This window comes from Trichomycterus rosablanca, chromosome 9 (assembly GCF_030014385.1).
Source record: "Trichomycterus rosablanca isolate fTriRos1 chromosome 9, fTriRos1.hap1, whole genome shotgun sequence".
Taxonomy (NCBI): Eukaryota; Metazoa; Chordata; class Actinopteri; order Siluriformes; family Trichomycteridae; genus Trichomycterus; species Trichomycterus rosablanca.
In genome coordinates, this window is record NC_085996.1 from 3,142,870 (window position 1) to 3,158,380 (window position 15,511).

The 15,511-nt window shown below is 40.8% G+C and overlaps 1 pseudogene; it reads left to right on the top strand.

Annotated features, from left to right (window-relative positions):
- The first annotated feature begins 3,011 nt into the window (after nucleotides 1-3,011).
- The window catches only part of LOC134320313 (dynein axonemal heavy chain 8-like), a 57,633-nt pseudogene continuing 45,133 nt past the window's right edge, over nucleotides 3,012-15,511 (top strand).

Genomic DNA, 15,511 nt, shown 5'->3' on the forward strand with positions numbered 1-15,511 from the left:
TGGGGTTAAAATCCCTGTGGTGCTATCAGCCAGTCTGGCATCTATACAGCCACTATTGGCTATGTCTGAGGGCTGGGGTATGCCAAACATCCTACCCATTGGAAGGTGCACGTGTCAGTGCCATATCCTTGTACTGGTGTTGCAACACAAAGTTAAAGCAGGTAAAGCAGGAAAAGGTTGTCAAAATGTGTTGGGTTTACTGACACTACCCTATTTACAACCTAAATACCAAGAAGTAAGAAGTCATATTTAAACATACTGCTATAATTTTTCTCTTTTAGGCAGGGGAAAGAGCGCCCATTGATATAGAATGTAACCAAGCTTTTTTGGCATAAAAAAATGCCTGTATATATGCCTTAAAAGGTCAAAAAAAAAGTTTTCCCTGCACATTGGTTTTAGAAGTTGGAAGGAAATTGATGATTGATTTAGACCACATGTTTAAGCCTGGTAAAAAAAAAAAGCCAGATGTACTATGCATAGGGGACAGTTTCCTCTGGACACTCAGGCTTTCTCCCACTTTCCCAAAACATGTTACTAGGTGGATTGGCTGCCCTAACGTGGCCCTAGGTGTGTGAACGAGTGAATATAAAAGTGTGTAGCCTTGTGATGGATTGGCACTCTGCCTAGGGTCAGTGACAGTGGGGACAGTGGTAGCCTGGTGGGTAGAGCTCTTGGCTATCAACCGAAAGGTTGAAAGTTTGAATCCCAGCTCGGCCATGCAGCCACTGTTGGGCCCTTGAGCAAGCTTCAGGGGGGCCGTACACTGGCTGACCCTGCACAAACAAGCTGGGATGCGCGAAGAAAGAATTTAATTGTACTGTACATATGAATATGTATAAATGACTAATAAAGTTTCGCATTTTAGTGTGTATTCCAGTCATGCCTTACACAGAATTAAGAAAAGAATGTAACTTTTATTTCTGTTATGTTAATTTATCAATCTTTACATTTCTGCATATGTGTCCAGGTTATTATTAATGAGCGACCTATCATAATCGTTTTAATGATTTTGTAAGTGCATTCTGGTTTTATACCAAACATATGCGGATTCCTGGCTGCGTTATCTCATACAGGTTTAATATATAGGATGCCTAACGAGTGCACAATAACATGGTATCTATGGTGTTTTTACACACTAGTTAGTACAGCAGTGTGCGGTTTGGGACGCGACCATTCCTTCGCGCCCTTTCTTCTCACGAGACTCGAAATAACGGTTTTCTACCAGACGGTTCTTCTCTTATCGGTAATTTTCTATCCAAACATTTATAACTTTTATATTTGAAATCGAAATGAAACTGAAATATTAGCCAAAAATTCGAGGGAAATTCATTTTTAAAACGTTATTTTGAAAGGTAAAGTTAAGGTAAGTCCGTTAAAAGGTAAGCTAACGTTAATGACAGTTACTACTGAATCGACCCTGGCTCTGAGCTAGTTAGTAAGTCCTGTTTAATATTCATTTAGATAAATTATTACTTAGACCGTTCGGTATTTATTTTCATTTCATGATTTTGCAATGAACCCGTTTTATACCGGTTAACGGTTTCAAATGATTTACAAATTATTCTTTTTGGTGAGTCGGTTCGTTTTAGTCAATGTGTAAATGAATCGATTCCTCTATGAATTCTCGGTGCAGGTCCTACTGAATCGATTCTTTTACTTACTGATTCCTTCAGAACGAATTTAAATCTATTTATTTATTAGGATTTTAACACACTCTGGTTACATTCATCAGGGGTTTTGCGAGCGGCCGACCGGGGGGGGCGTGGCACTACGAGATTAATACTATGAGCCGGTGGCACACGGGACTGACGGAAGATGTTCCAGGCATCCGCGATTGAGCCGTGGCTCACTGAGGGGAAGGGGGGCGTTTGCTCCGCGCTCTATCAAGGGGAGGGGGCGTGGCCGCGGTAGGGCTTAGCACGCGCTTTCGCGCTCCAACAAGGGGAGGGGGGGCGTGGCAGAAGCAGCGCTCGTCACACGCGTTTGCTCCGCGCTCTATCAAGGGGAGGGGGCGTGGCCGCGGTAGGGCTTAGCACCAAGGGGAGGGGGCGTGGCCGCGGCAGGGCTTAGCACGCGCTCCCAGAAGGGGAGGGGGGGCGTGGCAGAAGCAGCGCTTGTCACACGCGTTTGCTCCGCGCTCTATCAAGGGGAGGGGGCGTGGCCGCGGTAGGGCTTAGCGCCAAGGGGAGGGGGCGTGGCCGCGGTAGGGCTTAGCACGCGCTTACGCGCTCCAACAAGGGGAGTGACAGAAACGGTATTGACTCGTTACACAAGGACAATTTTGTTTCTCCAGTTAACTTGGCACGTCTTTGTACTGTGGGAGGAAACCAGTGTTCCCGGAGGAAACCCACATGGACATGGGGAGAACATGCAAACTGCACACAAAAAGGACCTGGGTATCGACAAATCTGTTATGTAACTAACTACAGTGCACGGGTGCGCAGCAGATCGAGTAGATGTGGCCTAGCAACATGAACTCCGAGGGTCTGGATTCGAATCGCCCCTCCGGCTGCTGACTATGAGAAATTTTGCACGTTCTCCCCAAGTCCACATGGTTTTCTACTGTGTACTGTGGTTTGATAGCACCATCCAAAACATGCAGATGGTGGAATGGCTAATCTAAACTGTACAGTACACACACATTCTAAATTGGGGAGGTTGGGCATTTGTCTGTGTACTATTAAGTAGGGAGGGTCGCCTCAGGAAGAGCATCCAGATCCATTGTGGTGACACATAAATACAGTAGTACAAAACAAAAACTCTTATTGTCTATTAAAAAACACTGACGATCCTTTAAAGTTCATGTCACATCAGTGTTTGTCCTGTTACAGGAAGTGATGTGACTGATTCATTTTATATGGCAGCTTTAAATATCACATAAATTTATATGGATTTAATGCACTTGTGCTTTTGATAGACATGAGTGGAGCTTCGCAGGCAGAAATGGGGGACACGAACCCATCAGAGTCTGTAAAGCGAAGGCCAGGCAGGTATCACCAGTCTGCTTGAGCATGCTGGCCATTCACAAATCCACAATGGAGAAACAGGTGAGATGAATTTACATTAAACCATAATGAAAGACCTGTTCTGTAGACGTGAAGCTGACCAGCAGGACTTTGTTAACCTGTAGGCCAGATTCAGACAGGAGAGGGAGGTGAGGAAGGCTAGTCTGACGCCAGCACACCAGTACATGTTTGAAGTCCTGGCTGTTGGGCTTGGCCTGGAAGTTTCAGCGGTAGAAGATTTTATTCTTGATGCCCCATCAGTAAGTTTTACAGCAGATTTATAGGGCTGGGCGATTTTGCAAAAAAAAAAATCTCGATTATTTTAAAATTATACCCGATTGTCGATTATGATTTAGATTTTTTTTTGTTCTTGTATAATGCAATTAAAATAAGACTCAAATTTCTTTTTTTGCATTGTAATTAAAGGCTGCAGAAGTGCAAAAATAGTAACAGCACCACCTATAATAATCCTTTTAAGGGACTCAAACTTTATAACAATAACGATATCACAATAATTAAAACAAAATAGATCTAAATGATCTATATCCTTATCTATCTATATCTAAGAATAGCTCACAAACAACTTTAATTTTAAATGATGTTCAGCAGAACCTCCTTACATTAGGAAAAAAAACTACAAAAAGTCCTTTACAGGTTTCTTAAAAGGAACTCGTACGAGCCTGTACTGTGCTGTTTCCACCACTGAGTGAGTCTGTATCAGTATCTACACTGGGGGGGGGGGGCATCAAGCGATCACTCAACTCAGCTTTGATTTTGTCCTCTTGTGATTTGGGGGGTGGATACAACATTTTAAACATGTAAGGATGTGTAATGTGTCATTTTAGTCCCATAAAACCTTCAAACTGTGTTAACCACTATTATGTGTCGTAGAATGATTCGATTCCATTGAACGGCCCTTTAAGCCAAAATAAAGGAACCGATTCGCGCATTTGGGAGTCATTACATACATACGGCTCTTTAAAAGGAACCGAGACAAAAGATCCGACTCCCTATCGCAGAATTCACTGCAGCAGTTTCCCAGACGCGATTTCTTTACTCAGTAACGGATGTGATTTAAAATGTAGTGAATTACAATTCTTAGTACAAAACATACTTAAGGCTACGAGGCTGCGCGAGCCTTAAGGTCGTCATCTCAGCTACTTCTTTTTGTTCCACGATCCAGATCAAAGCAAAAAGGAGATCGGGCCTTTTTAATTGCGGCCCCAAGATTGTGGAACAGTTTGCCGCTAGAGATTAGGGCTGCATCATCATTGACCTGTTTTAAAACTAAATTAAAAGCTTATTTTTATGCTATGGCCTATGATAATAGTTGAGATTGATGGGTTATGTCGTTGTGTTTGTGTATGTGTGTATATGTATGTGTGTATATGTATGTGTGTACATGTAAATTTGTACTTTTTGTGAAGCACTTTGGGCAGACATTATTGTCTGCAATAGTGCTATATAAATAAAATGAACTGAACTGAACTTAAGTAAAAGTAAAATGACAGGCTGTAAAATCTACTTTAAAAAGTACAAGTACACAAAAAGACCGACTCAATTACAGTAACGCGAGTAAATGTAACTCGTTACTTTCCAGCCAATCCTGATCGCGCTCATCGGCTCCGTATTTTGATTCAGTTCAGCGGTGTTTGATTCAGTGAATCTTAATGAAACTCTTCTGTTTGTGTCTCGTTTTGCCGATCGTGTTTGCGCTCCTTATTTCTGAATCTAACCGTTAGCGTGTATAATCCTTGTTATCTTCCGTTTACTGTTTTGGTTTTCGCTGGTTTTGGACTCCAACTGGTTTTGTACCCTGTTTTTATATGAAACTTTCCCTGATTTATATTCCGCGAGCGTCTGCTCAGTTTCTGCTTCGTGACATGTTGGTATTTTCATTAAAATATAAAGTATGTAAACAATCGCGATTGAAAACGTTCATGCGAATTAACCGAATTAATCGTGAAAATCGCCCAGCCCTAATTTATACAGTGAAAGCAACAGAGGTGGACAAAATAACGGAAACAAACTACAATTAAATGTATTGCTTAGCCAAACAGTGATGCATAACTCAGTTTCTTTCACTTATTTTGCATTTAAAATGCACCACATAACCAGGCCTTTCTGTCTTTTTTTGATAGTTAGCACCGTTTGATGATTTCTTTGCCAAAGGAGGGTCAGAAGTTATTTCATTTGCGTACCAGGAATCAGAGGTTCCAGGAGTAGGTGAGGACATGAAGAGCTGAACGTCTTTATGTTGCTTTTTATCTGTATTAACAGAACAAATTAAAGAATATCCACAAATCAGCTATATTGTTATAACAACAGCATAGTCGTGTCATGCACAGTAATAAACAGCATGTATGTTCTGCTCCCTACGTCTCTTAAACATTGTGTATTAATTCATTTATTTACATACATTTATGTTTTATTATTGACAGGGTGTTGCTGTTATGTATTGATTCAATATTTGTTAAGGAAGCATATTATTATTATTTAAACAGGATTTGGCCAATTAAGGACATTCACTATAATATTACACAAAGGTAATTTCTGCTACTGAACACTCTCTTTTCTCATCCTGTTCATATTAAATGCTGTAGAATGTGGTCGCACTTTTCCTGGCGTGTCGAAGGGAACCAAAATGATGCGACTGTTCCTGGCCGATATGTCCGACACATGCTTTGAAGGACTTTGTTTGTTTTTTCTGAGAACCAACGCGGATGTTGCACTCAACCCAGCGAACATCCACAAGGTGACAAACTGCACTTAGTTAGCACATTGTTATTATTTCTGCAGTGAGCTGTGCTCATTTCAGAGATGCCTGGTCTGTTTTTATTGTAGGAGATTTATCTATCCATGCTCAGCGCCACAGAGGGGATGCTGAAAGGAATAAGAGATTTGTTATCAAATGTGTACATACCAGCAGTTTGTACAACTGAGAACTGGGGGGCTTTAAACCAGTCTAAACATGGAGAGAAAATCAAGCAGAACTTTAGAGATGACCTGTTTCACTTCACGCACTTTCTGGATGGTAAGAGTATGTTTTAAAAATATGTGTTTTTATATCTTCTGTAATTCTAAAAAGGTTATAAACAGTGGTATGTAGGCTGGTTCTGATAAAGAATTAAAAGGCAAATAGAATCCTGACTGGTGTAATTTATGTTTAGATAATGTAAATTAACTGAGGTTATTTCTAGGTTTCTTTTTTTATTGTTTTTATGCATTTTCCCTTTTTCTCCCAACCTAGTCATATCCAGTTCTCTCGATTATATCGCCCCTCCACTGCTGCAGACCTGACCCTGTTTGAGGAGGGCAGTATCTAACACACGCCCCCTCTGACACGTGTGCAGTAGCCAAACGCTTCATCTGCATGAGTCGGGTTCTTTTTGATGTGCCTCTCTGTGATATGCTGTTCCTGGCAGGAAAAAAGAAGCGGTCAGTGACTGCACATGTGTCAGAGGAAGCGCTTGATAGTCTGTGCTTCAGCGTGGGAGTAGTTACAGTCGAGGAATCGGATACGACTAGATTGTGTTTAGACCCCCCCGTGTTTAAGCTGGTCATGTATGATTCATTCTGCAGAGATGCAGCTGAGCATCGAGGGTACCGTTAAACTAACAAAAGCCTCAGAGATCGACTTCTCCAGACTTGTGACCTTTGAGAATATAAAAGCGGCGGCTGAAGACGCGGACATGGTGCGCAGACTCGAGGAGATTTTAATGGGGTGGCACAAGCAGATCGAACAGGTGCGCGCCTTCACATAACAACAGTACAGTCATGTTACCTGTGTAAATTTGCCCTTACAGCACATGTACGACTTTTTAAAGTGTTTCAGTCACATTAGCTTTCAATTTACCATAAATGACCTGTTAAAATTTAAATCACGTCACATGGTTTCTTATCAACAAGGTGTTTAAGCTTCATTTAATTAAAAACAGCTATCAAAATCACAGCAAACATGACAGAACAGGAACATGAAGATGTATACTATAGCTAGAGGTACAATAGCCCCGTCCAGGGTGTTTCTGTGTGCCTTGCGCCCATTGAGAGCTGGGATAGGCTCCAGCACCCCTTGCAAATAAGCAGCTTAGAAACTAGAGATATTCCCTACAGCTTTGGGTAATATTAATGTACCATACTAATGTACCATACATGTTATTTATTAAGTTATTTTAGCACGTCTGACACACTGCCTTGCCACAAATCTATGGTCTTTGTACTGCCACTACATCCTGTCGTGCAGATTTAAAGGTGACCGTGTGAGACCTTTTGGGTTGTAGGTGCTGACAGAAAGGAATCAGATTCGTAGAGAAGATGATGCGTTGGGGCCTTTGACAGAACTCGAACACTGGAAAAGGATGTCTGCAAAGTTCAGCTCCATCATAGAACACATCAAAGGCTCAGAATGTAAAACTGTGGTGAACGTCCTTCATATAAACCGATCAAAGACCATAAAGGTACAAGACATCATAAAAAATATCTGTTTTTTAATGGTGATGTATAATGACGTACAGAGATAGGCATGATATCGTACACCACAGTTTATTGTGGCTCTAATAAAATGGTTTTGTTCTTCAGCTATGGCGGGAGCTAGATAACAGAATAACTGACTGTGCGAACGAGGCTAAGGACAACGTAAAATATCTCTCCAGCCTGGAGAAAATATGTCGGCCTCTTTATAACTCTGATCCAGTAAGTGTACTTTACTCCAACGTGCTCAGAATTAGTGGCTCACTAGGGTAAGTGAATAAAAGAAAATAAGAATTTAATCTTTGTGCTCCTAAGTATATGACCTATATGCACACCCATGAGCCAAAACATTAGGACTACCCGCCATATGTGCTGCCTAAACAGCTCTGACCTGCTCAGACATCTGAAAGAGTCCTGTGGTATCTTATAGCAGGACATTATCAGCTACTCCTTTAACTTCTGTATGTTCTGAGGTGGATCGTTCTCTTGGAGTTTGAGGGTGCCCCAGTTTGACTGCACCCCATGCACATAACCTGGTTAATACAGACATGGTTTAATGAGTTTGCTGAGGGGACTGAAGTGGCTCGCATAAAGCCCTGACCTTAGCACTACTGAACATGCTAGGAAGAAATCAGGAGCACAAATTCCTATAGATATTTTAAGATGTTGTGGAAAGCCTTCCCAGAATTGAGTAGGCTGTGACAGCCTCAGTTTGGGTGGGAACACTATACTTGCACCCATGGTTTTGGTATGGGATGTACTTGTTTTTCACCTCACTCATCATCTTCTCAGTACCATGTACAGGCCAACACTACTCTTGCCTCTATATATTGTTTTTTTAGATTAGAAATGTCTTTTGTATTTATTGTAGGCCTTTTTGTTCTGTGTTGCACCCTGGTCCTGGAGGAACGTTGTTTCTTTTCAATATGTACTTCTCCCTCTAGCGCATGCTGTGTGTCCACATACTTTTGGCTAAATCGCTCTTCCCTAATACTATCACCGTTTATTAGGTTTGTATCACTTCTGTGTTTATATTATTTTTAGGTCACCATGACTAAAAGTATCCGGACTCTCATCACCACCATTTGCATGATACATGATGTGTCAAGATATTACAACACGTCTGAACGAATGTCTACACTTTTTATTAAAGTACGTGCATACTTGTATATTTGATTGGATTGTTTTAGTTACCTGGTGGTTTCATTTGATCATACAGAGAATCCGAAATACTGTGTATACATCATTACAGGTTACTAATCAGATGGTGACCGCCTGCAGAGCTTACCTTACTAATAATGGCACCTCAAGCATTTGGGATCAGGACACACACGATCTCATTAAGAAGATGCAGGTAGGGTGTGGTTTGTTTATTCGGCTCTCCTCGTTTTATATCCAGTTAAACGAATCGTCTGTTATCTTTTTGCAACAGGAGTGTATCTGCCTGTTTGAGGAGTATCGGTCATGCTTCCAAAGTACGAAGAAGCAGAGGCTCGAGACGCAGCCCGGGAAATCATTCGAGGTGTCGGAGATGTACATCTTCCGCAAGTTTGACGATTTCTGCAAGAGGCTCGAGAAGGTGACCAGCCATTTTCACATGACCACGACACCGAGCAGAGCCGTCCTGGTCCATCCCTGAATCCCTGAAGTGTTTTGTGTTTTTAGATAACTCAGATGATCACAGTGATAAAATCGTTCTCGGCCCTCGGCCAGTCAAGAATCGAAGGGCTCGAGGCTCTAGCTGCAAAGTTTCAGAACATCTACATCAACATAAAAAAGAAGGAGTACGACATACTGGCTCAAAGAAGAGAGGTGTTTGAGGTGGACTTTACCGAGTTCATGTCTCACATCAGTAACCTGGAGGTGAGTGGAGTGTTTGACTTAAGAAACATTAAACAGACTAAACTCATTAGTACTTTTTTCCAGTGCCGTTGTTAGTAGTTAAAGTTGGAATGTCTACACTAAGACATCATTTGCTTTTTATAGCAGCGGTCCCAAACCTTTTTTGCACCATATACCGGTTTCATATAAGATATAATTTCACGGGCCAGCGGGCATAATAAAAACACAAAGTGCATAACAATACTACTCACCAATAATGGACACCCCCACCTAGGGGTGATAGGAGGCAATAACACCTGAAGTTTGTTCCTTATGTTCGGTCTAATCCGTAACTTTCACCACTGCAGAAAATCCCGCTTCACAAAGATAGGATGTTAGAAATGGACCCAGTGTTTTACATTTTACATTTTCAGCATTTAGCAGACGCTTTTATCCAAAGCGACTTACACAATGAGCAATTGAGTGTTAAGGGCCTTGCTCAAGGACCCAACAGTGGCAACTTGGTGGTGGCGGGGCTTGAACCGGCAACCTTCTGTTTACTAGTCCAGTACCTTAACCACTGAGCTATCACTGGCCCCAGTGTTGTCATTGCCTTTGTAGCGATCTCTAATTATTTATTCTTTCTGTGCGGCCCGGTAATAAATGACCCGGCCTGTGGCCCAGTGGTTGGGCACCACTGTTCTACAGCATTACAGGTTGGATTTGGCCCGTTCCATTTCACAATTGTGGTATTTCTGATGTACTCACAGTTTAAAAAACTGTTAAATTTCCAAAATAATTTATGTCCGGAGATTCGGGCATTATCATTTTATTTTAGAATCACGTCTCGAGTTATTTTCGTAATATTACGATTATTTCTGTAGTAAGTTCTGGTATGTTCCCAGATTTTGTGCTCTTGTAGCGTTTACAGAAAAGCAGCCTTATATCCTAATGCTTTCAGCTTCATACTTCTTTGTAGGTGTGCTGTTTTATGGATATGTGCCATCCTTCTCCCTCCAAACTGAATGTGCCAACCAAAGAGTTCTATTTGTTGTGTCTGACCAGAGTAGATTATCCTTTCATACGTCATTTATCATTATGATTAATGTAATATAAACGTCTAGCATAATTACAGGATAATTAATTCAGCTGCAGTTTGCACTCTTTTACATGTATACAATTACTTTTACATATATACAATTAAACATATCATTTTTTTTTTCTTCAGCACCAACTTCAAGATTTAATGAGAAAATGTTTCTCCAAGATTTTTTCATCTCAACAAGCCTTAAACCTCCTACAAAGGTGCTCTTTAACATACAGCTATTCAAATCCACATCTTACAGTACAGACAGTGTATCGTATTGGGTTTATAATAGTTAAATCGGGGCTTCAAATGCTTTTGAATTTGCCTTCAACTGGTTAATTGTTTGAAAGTCTGATGAAAAAAATAGAGGAAGGACTGGATCAGAGATCTATACAATCAGGCATTGGCTGATATGATGTAAAAAGTCTTAACCGGTCTTTGTAAGTTTGTTTTATTCACACTGAGTATCAATAAAAAGGACTGACCATTATAGCAGTGGGTGACAGAAACACTCCAGACAGGATGACCAGTTCTCAATTCAGACACCCACATCAGAGAGACTGATTTAGCTGGAAATGTGTGTGAATAATTTGCCAGAAACCGGTCGCTGTAATAAGGCAGTATGACGTATAAAAAGTCACTAAAAACCCAGATTACATTATGGCAGGATAATTAAGTTACACTGGCAGTCTGGTACATTTGTTACTACAAAGTCCGGTTTAGCTCCTGCACGTCTTGCTGATCTCTTTAAGTATTATAGCTGATTTCTATCACTTTGTTCAGAACTATGTTATTGTTATTGTAATTATTATTCATGCAGAACTATTTAATGGTACAGTTTAAGGTGGCAAACAGACTGACCCTAACCCTAACCCTAACCCCCCCCGTGTTATCTTATATCAGCTAATGTTTGACAAAGCAGATCACGTTCAGTCGTTAATGAATGTGTTTGGTTTCTAGGTTTCAGAAACTGAACATGTCGTGTCTGCAGGCAGAAATCTCCACAACCCTCCACCTGATTCTGCAGCACTACGTCACAGAGCTCGAAGCTGTAAACCAGGTCTCTGCTGGTCTAAAGATCTGAGGATCATTGTCACACTAAAAGAACAACAGAATTAACATTAACTCCTGTGTTTATATGTGTAGCACTATCAGACCTACAGAGAAGATCCTCCCATAGGCAGAAACATGCCTCCAGTGGCGGGCAGGATTGTCTGGGTCAGGCAGCTGTTCAGCAAAATACAGGAACCCATCAGTTACATTGAGGTGCACACAGACTTTATGAACGCTCCTTGTTTTTAAAGGAACATTTCATATTGTGCTACACTGCTTTCATAAGCCTCCCTGACTCACTGTTTCATTTATTTATACAATCACTATGATTTGTTGCTAGTGAAAGGTCCTGCAAAATAATCTAATGCTAATAATTCAGTATAATTAAAACAAAATAGCTCAATCATTTAATAAGAATTGTTAGTAGAAGTCCCAGTAAATGTGTATTTGGAACAGTTCAGTTTTATGTAATAATTAAAAAACATTTTCACCATATACACCAAGTACTTACACATGCTGTATAAACAATATGCAGAAAAACTCAGAGGTCCTGTCCACATCTGAGGGGCAGGATGTTGTGCAGCTGTACAACAGGTCTGCAGCGGTGTTTGTGGAGTTTGAGATTCTTTACTATACAGCCTGGATGAACAGGTTCCCACAGTTGGAATATGGCAAGTATCTTAAGCGTTTCTGTTACATTTGAACCCTAAAGGAATGATGGAAAACACTCATGATTTTACCTCTTTTACAGCCCTGTATGAAACCCTGCTTGTTCGCGACCCAGAATCAAAGAAACTGCTGGTGAACAGTTCTACAATAAACGAGACATTACGAGAGATTAAATGCTTGATTAAACTGGGATTGAAGGTTCCCGAGAAGGCTCTGTATATGTTTAGGACAGAGAAACACCTAAAGACAACACAATTCAGATTAGAGGTGGGAAAAAATGAGCTTTCAGTTCATTCACTTTACAACAAACCTGCTAATCACAGTGAACTGTGTGTGTGTGTGTGTGTTTGGTTTGTGATGTGTAGACGTTTATCAGCAGTTATGAGGATACGCTTGAGGAAATTCCTGCTATGTTTTACAGTCTGATGATATCAAAAATAAAAAAGGTATGATATTCTTCTCACTGGCTTTTATATCTGATAAATTATTAAATAGAATATATCAACATGTAAATATGAATTAATGCCAGATCAGTGTTTTTCGAACCCTGGGTGGGTCGTGAATCAGACAAAGTGGGTCGCAGAGAAATGGAGGCTTTATATTACATCTTGTAAATCACAGTGAGACCAGATACAGTAAATAGCATTCTTTGTGTTGCCTGGGTTGTGTAAAAAATCATGGACAAAATGAATTTGGGTTGCTTAAAACCCTGGTCTAGATTAAGTGTCTTATCACAGTGTGCATCAGCTGGGTCTCCCTTAAATTTCTTCCATGGCTTGTTTCACACTGTAGGTCTGATTGCTTCAGAGTAAAGCAGAATACACAACAGCAGTAAGGGCCTGGGCTTGATTCCCCTAGGTCTAGGGTCCTTTCTGTGTGGGGTTTGCATGTTCTCCCTGTGTCCAAGTCCAAGGACATGCAGTCAGGTTAACTGGAGCTACTAATAATTGCCCTAATTGTGTGTGTGTGTCTGTCTGGGGTGTTTTCAGCATTTTGCCTGGTGAATCAGACCCACTGCAGCCCTGACCAGGATAAGGCAGTGGTAAAACAGAGAATGAATGATTATATTATCTAATGCAGTTGCTCTGTGTACCAGGTGGACTCTGTGCTTCGTCAAGGCTTGGTGTTTCTCAGCTGGTCGTCTCTCATCCTGGACACATTTTTCAATGATCTTGATGCTGCCATGGCTGAGCTGCAGCATGTTCTAAAGAAGGTACATTCTGAGTGTGTATGTGAGAACAATAGTGACATGATTAACAGTATCTTCTAACTGCATGTAACATGTTCAGGTGACAGATCTTTGCGAGATTCGCATTGAAGGTGTTTTACACAACATCTCCGAGACTGTCCTCATCACCCTGCCAGAGGACAGAGCCTCATCTCTACAGGACCTGATTACCACCAACGAGGTAACGTCATGTTACCCCCAGCATTCGGGATGCTTAAGAATACTTTATGATGAAGTAACATTTAAATCTGATACAGGCTCAGACTAAGCTGTGGGCTCAGACTCTCAACCAAAAGAGCAGCCACGTAGAGGAGGCAGTGAAGGAACTGACTTTAATCTTCAGTGCTATTTATGAGCCAAAAGAAAGCAAAGACCCGGCTGAGAAACCTAAAGGTATTTTGATTAGATTGATCTGAACAGGCCTTGCAAACGTTTCTATATAAACAGAAGTAACGAAAATGATGCTGTTTTGTATTTGTAGGACACAAACGTGTTGCATTCTCAGAAGATCTGGGCTCATCAAACGATAAAGACAGGTTCAAGGCAGAAGCCCGTGAAGCTGATAAAGACGAAGACTTTAAAAACGTAAATGCTGGGTCCACTATTTGTCAGCTAAAATAAATACTTCACCTATAGTTAAGATTAATCTATAACTAAAATACTGCCTGTAAAACAAACTGATATATATATGTATATATGTATATAATATATATAGACCTTCTAGTTAGAGCTTCCCATGTTCTACATAAATCAAGGACGGTGTTAAATAAGTACAGGATGTCAATTTATCACATGGCTTCAGCTACCCATCTCCCTTTAAGACATATCCAATCATGCCACTGTAGATGCTTGCCTGCCTGGTAGCACCTCTGAGTTTCGAACCCCTGATCTCAGCAATAGTAGGCCAAAGTAAATGACCACTGCTCCACCTAATATTTGTTATACCAATGCACCAAGTGAAATGTTAACCACTAATACCCTGAAGCCACCGTATTACTGTCTCACACACAAAACCTTTAGCTGTAAATGGTAAGCAACACAGTGATGTGCATCGTGTACTCATACTTCCCCGTGGAGCATCAGACACAACAGTAACACTTCTGCATCGCTTTCACTAGCAATCTGGTTTCTGCTTAGCAAACAGCATTCTCTTCTTCTTCTTATTTTTATTTTTATTATCACAAGTAGTTCACAGTTCCAACAAGGAGCTGGCAAATCTGATCCAACAGAGGTGCTAGCAAATCTGTAAGTGTGAAACTGTAATAAAAAGAAACATCTCCACCTGGAACAAATGAAAGTTCAACCAGGCGCAGGTGACTGTCTGTTACGCGGAAACAATGGCAACCATCTGCACCTCCATGCCTTCTCTCCCGACCAGATTTGGAAAGGCAGAAAGACATTATTCTGTAATCGAGCCACACCGTCAATCTCCACCTAGTTCTGTTTGGCCTGCAAGGGCACCAGTTATGATGTAAAACATACCATGTATAAAACAAACAATAACAATTTTATGTTCATGTGATAAAGAGACCTAAAAACAATGTAATTACATTTAAATCATTTTTAGATTTAAATCATTAATGGCCCTGCTGTTTATTTTCCTGGTTATTTGTAGGAGTGCAGAGAACTGTATGCTCACTTCAGCGCAAAACTTCTGGACGCTTTGGTGAAGGCCACATGTTTGTCTCTGGACACGTTAAAAAGAAGATTGTTTATTTCCAGGTGAGAATGAACATGTTTCACCATGTAAATAAATCATTAAAAAATACACAAAACATTTAAAGCAGTAATTTTTTCTTTCTAGCTCATCTGGCGGCCATCCCAGTGTCTCAGATGAGGTGATAACTTTAATAAAATCTGAGATCCACCTGACCATACCCAATGTGGTAAGTGTTTATATTACTAATGCTTTACTCTGTGCTGTTACTGAATCTTGGAACCATAAGCACATTGAGAGTTCTGTGTTCTGATGAAGGTGATGATACCGAGTCTTGATAAGATCCAGCAAGCAATCATTCACCTGGTGCATCTGGTGCTGGAGGTGAGCCGCGGCGTGGCATGCTGGAAACAGGATTGCCGCTCAGACGACGTTGGAAAGTCTGGATGTAAGAGGCGGCATTAACAATCATTAAGAATCTTCCACGGTTTCCCTTCAGCTTGATGCATTTGGAGTTGTTT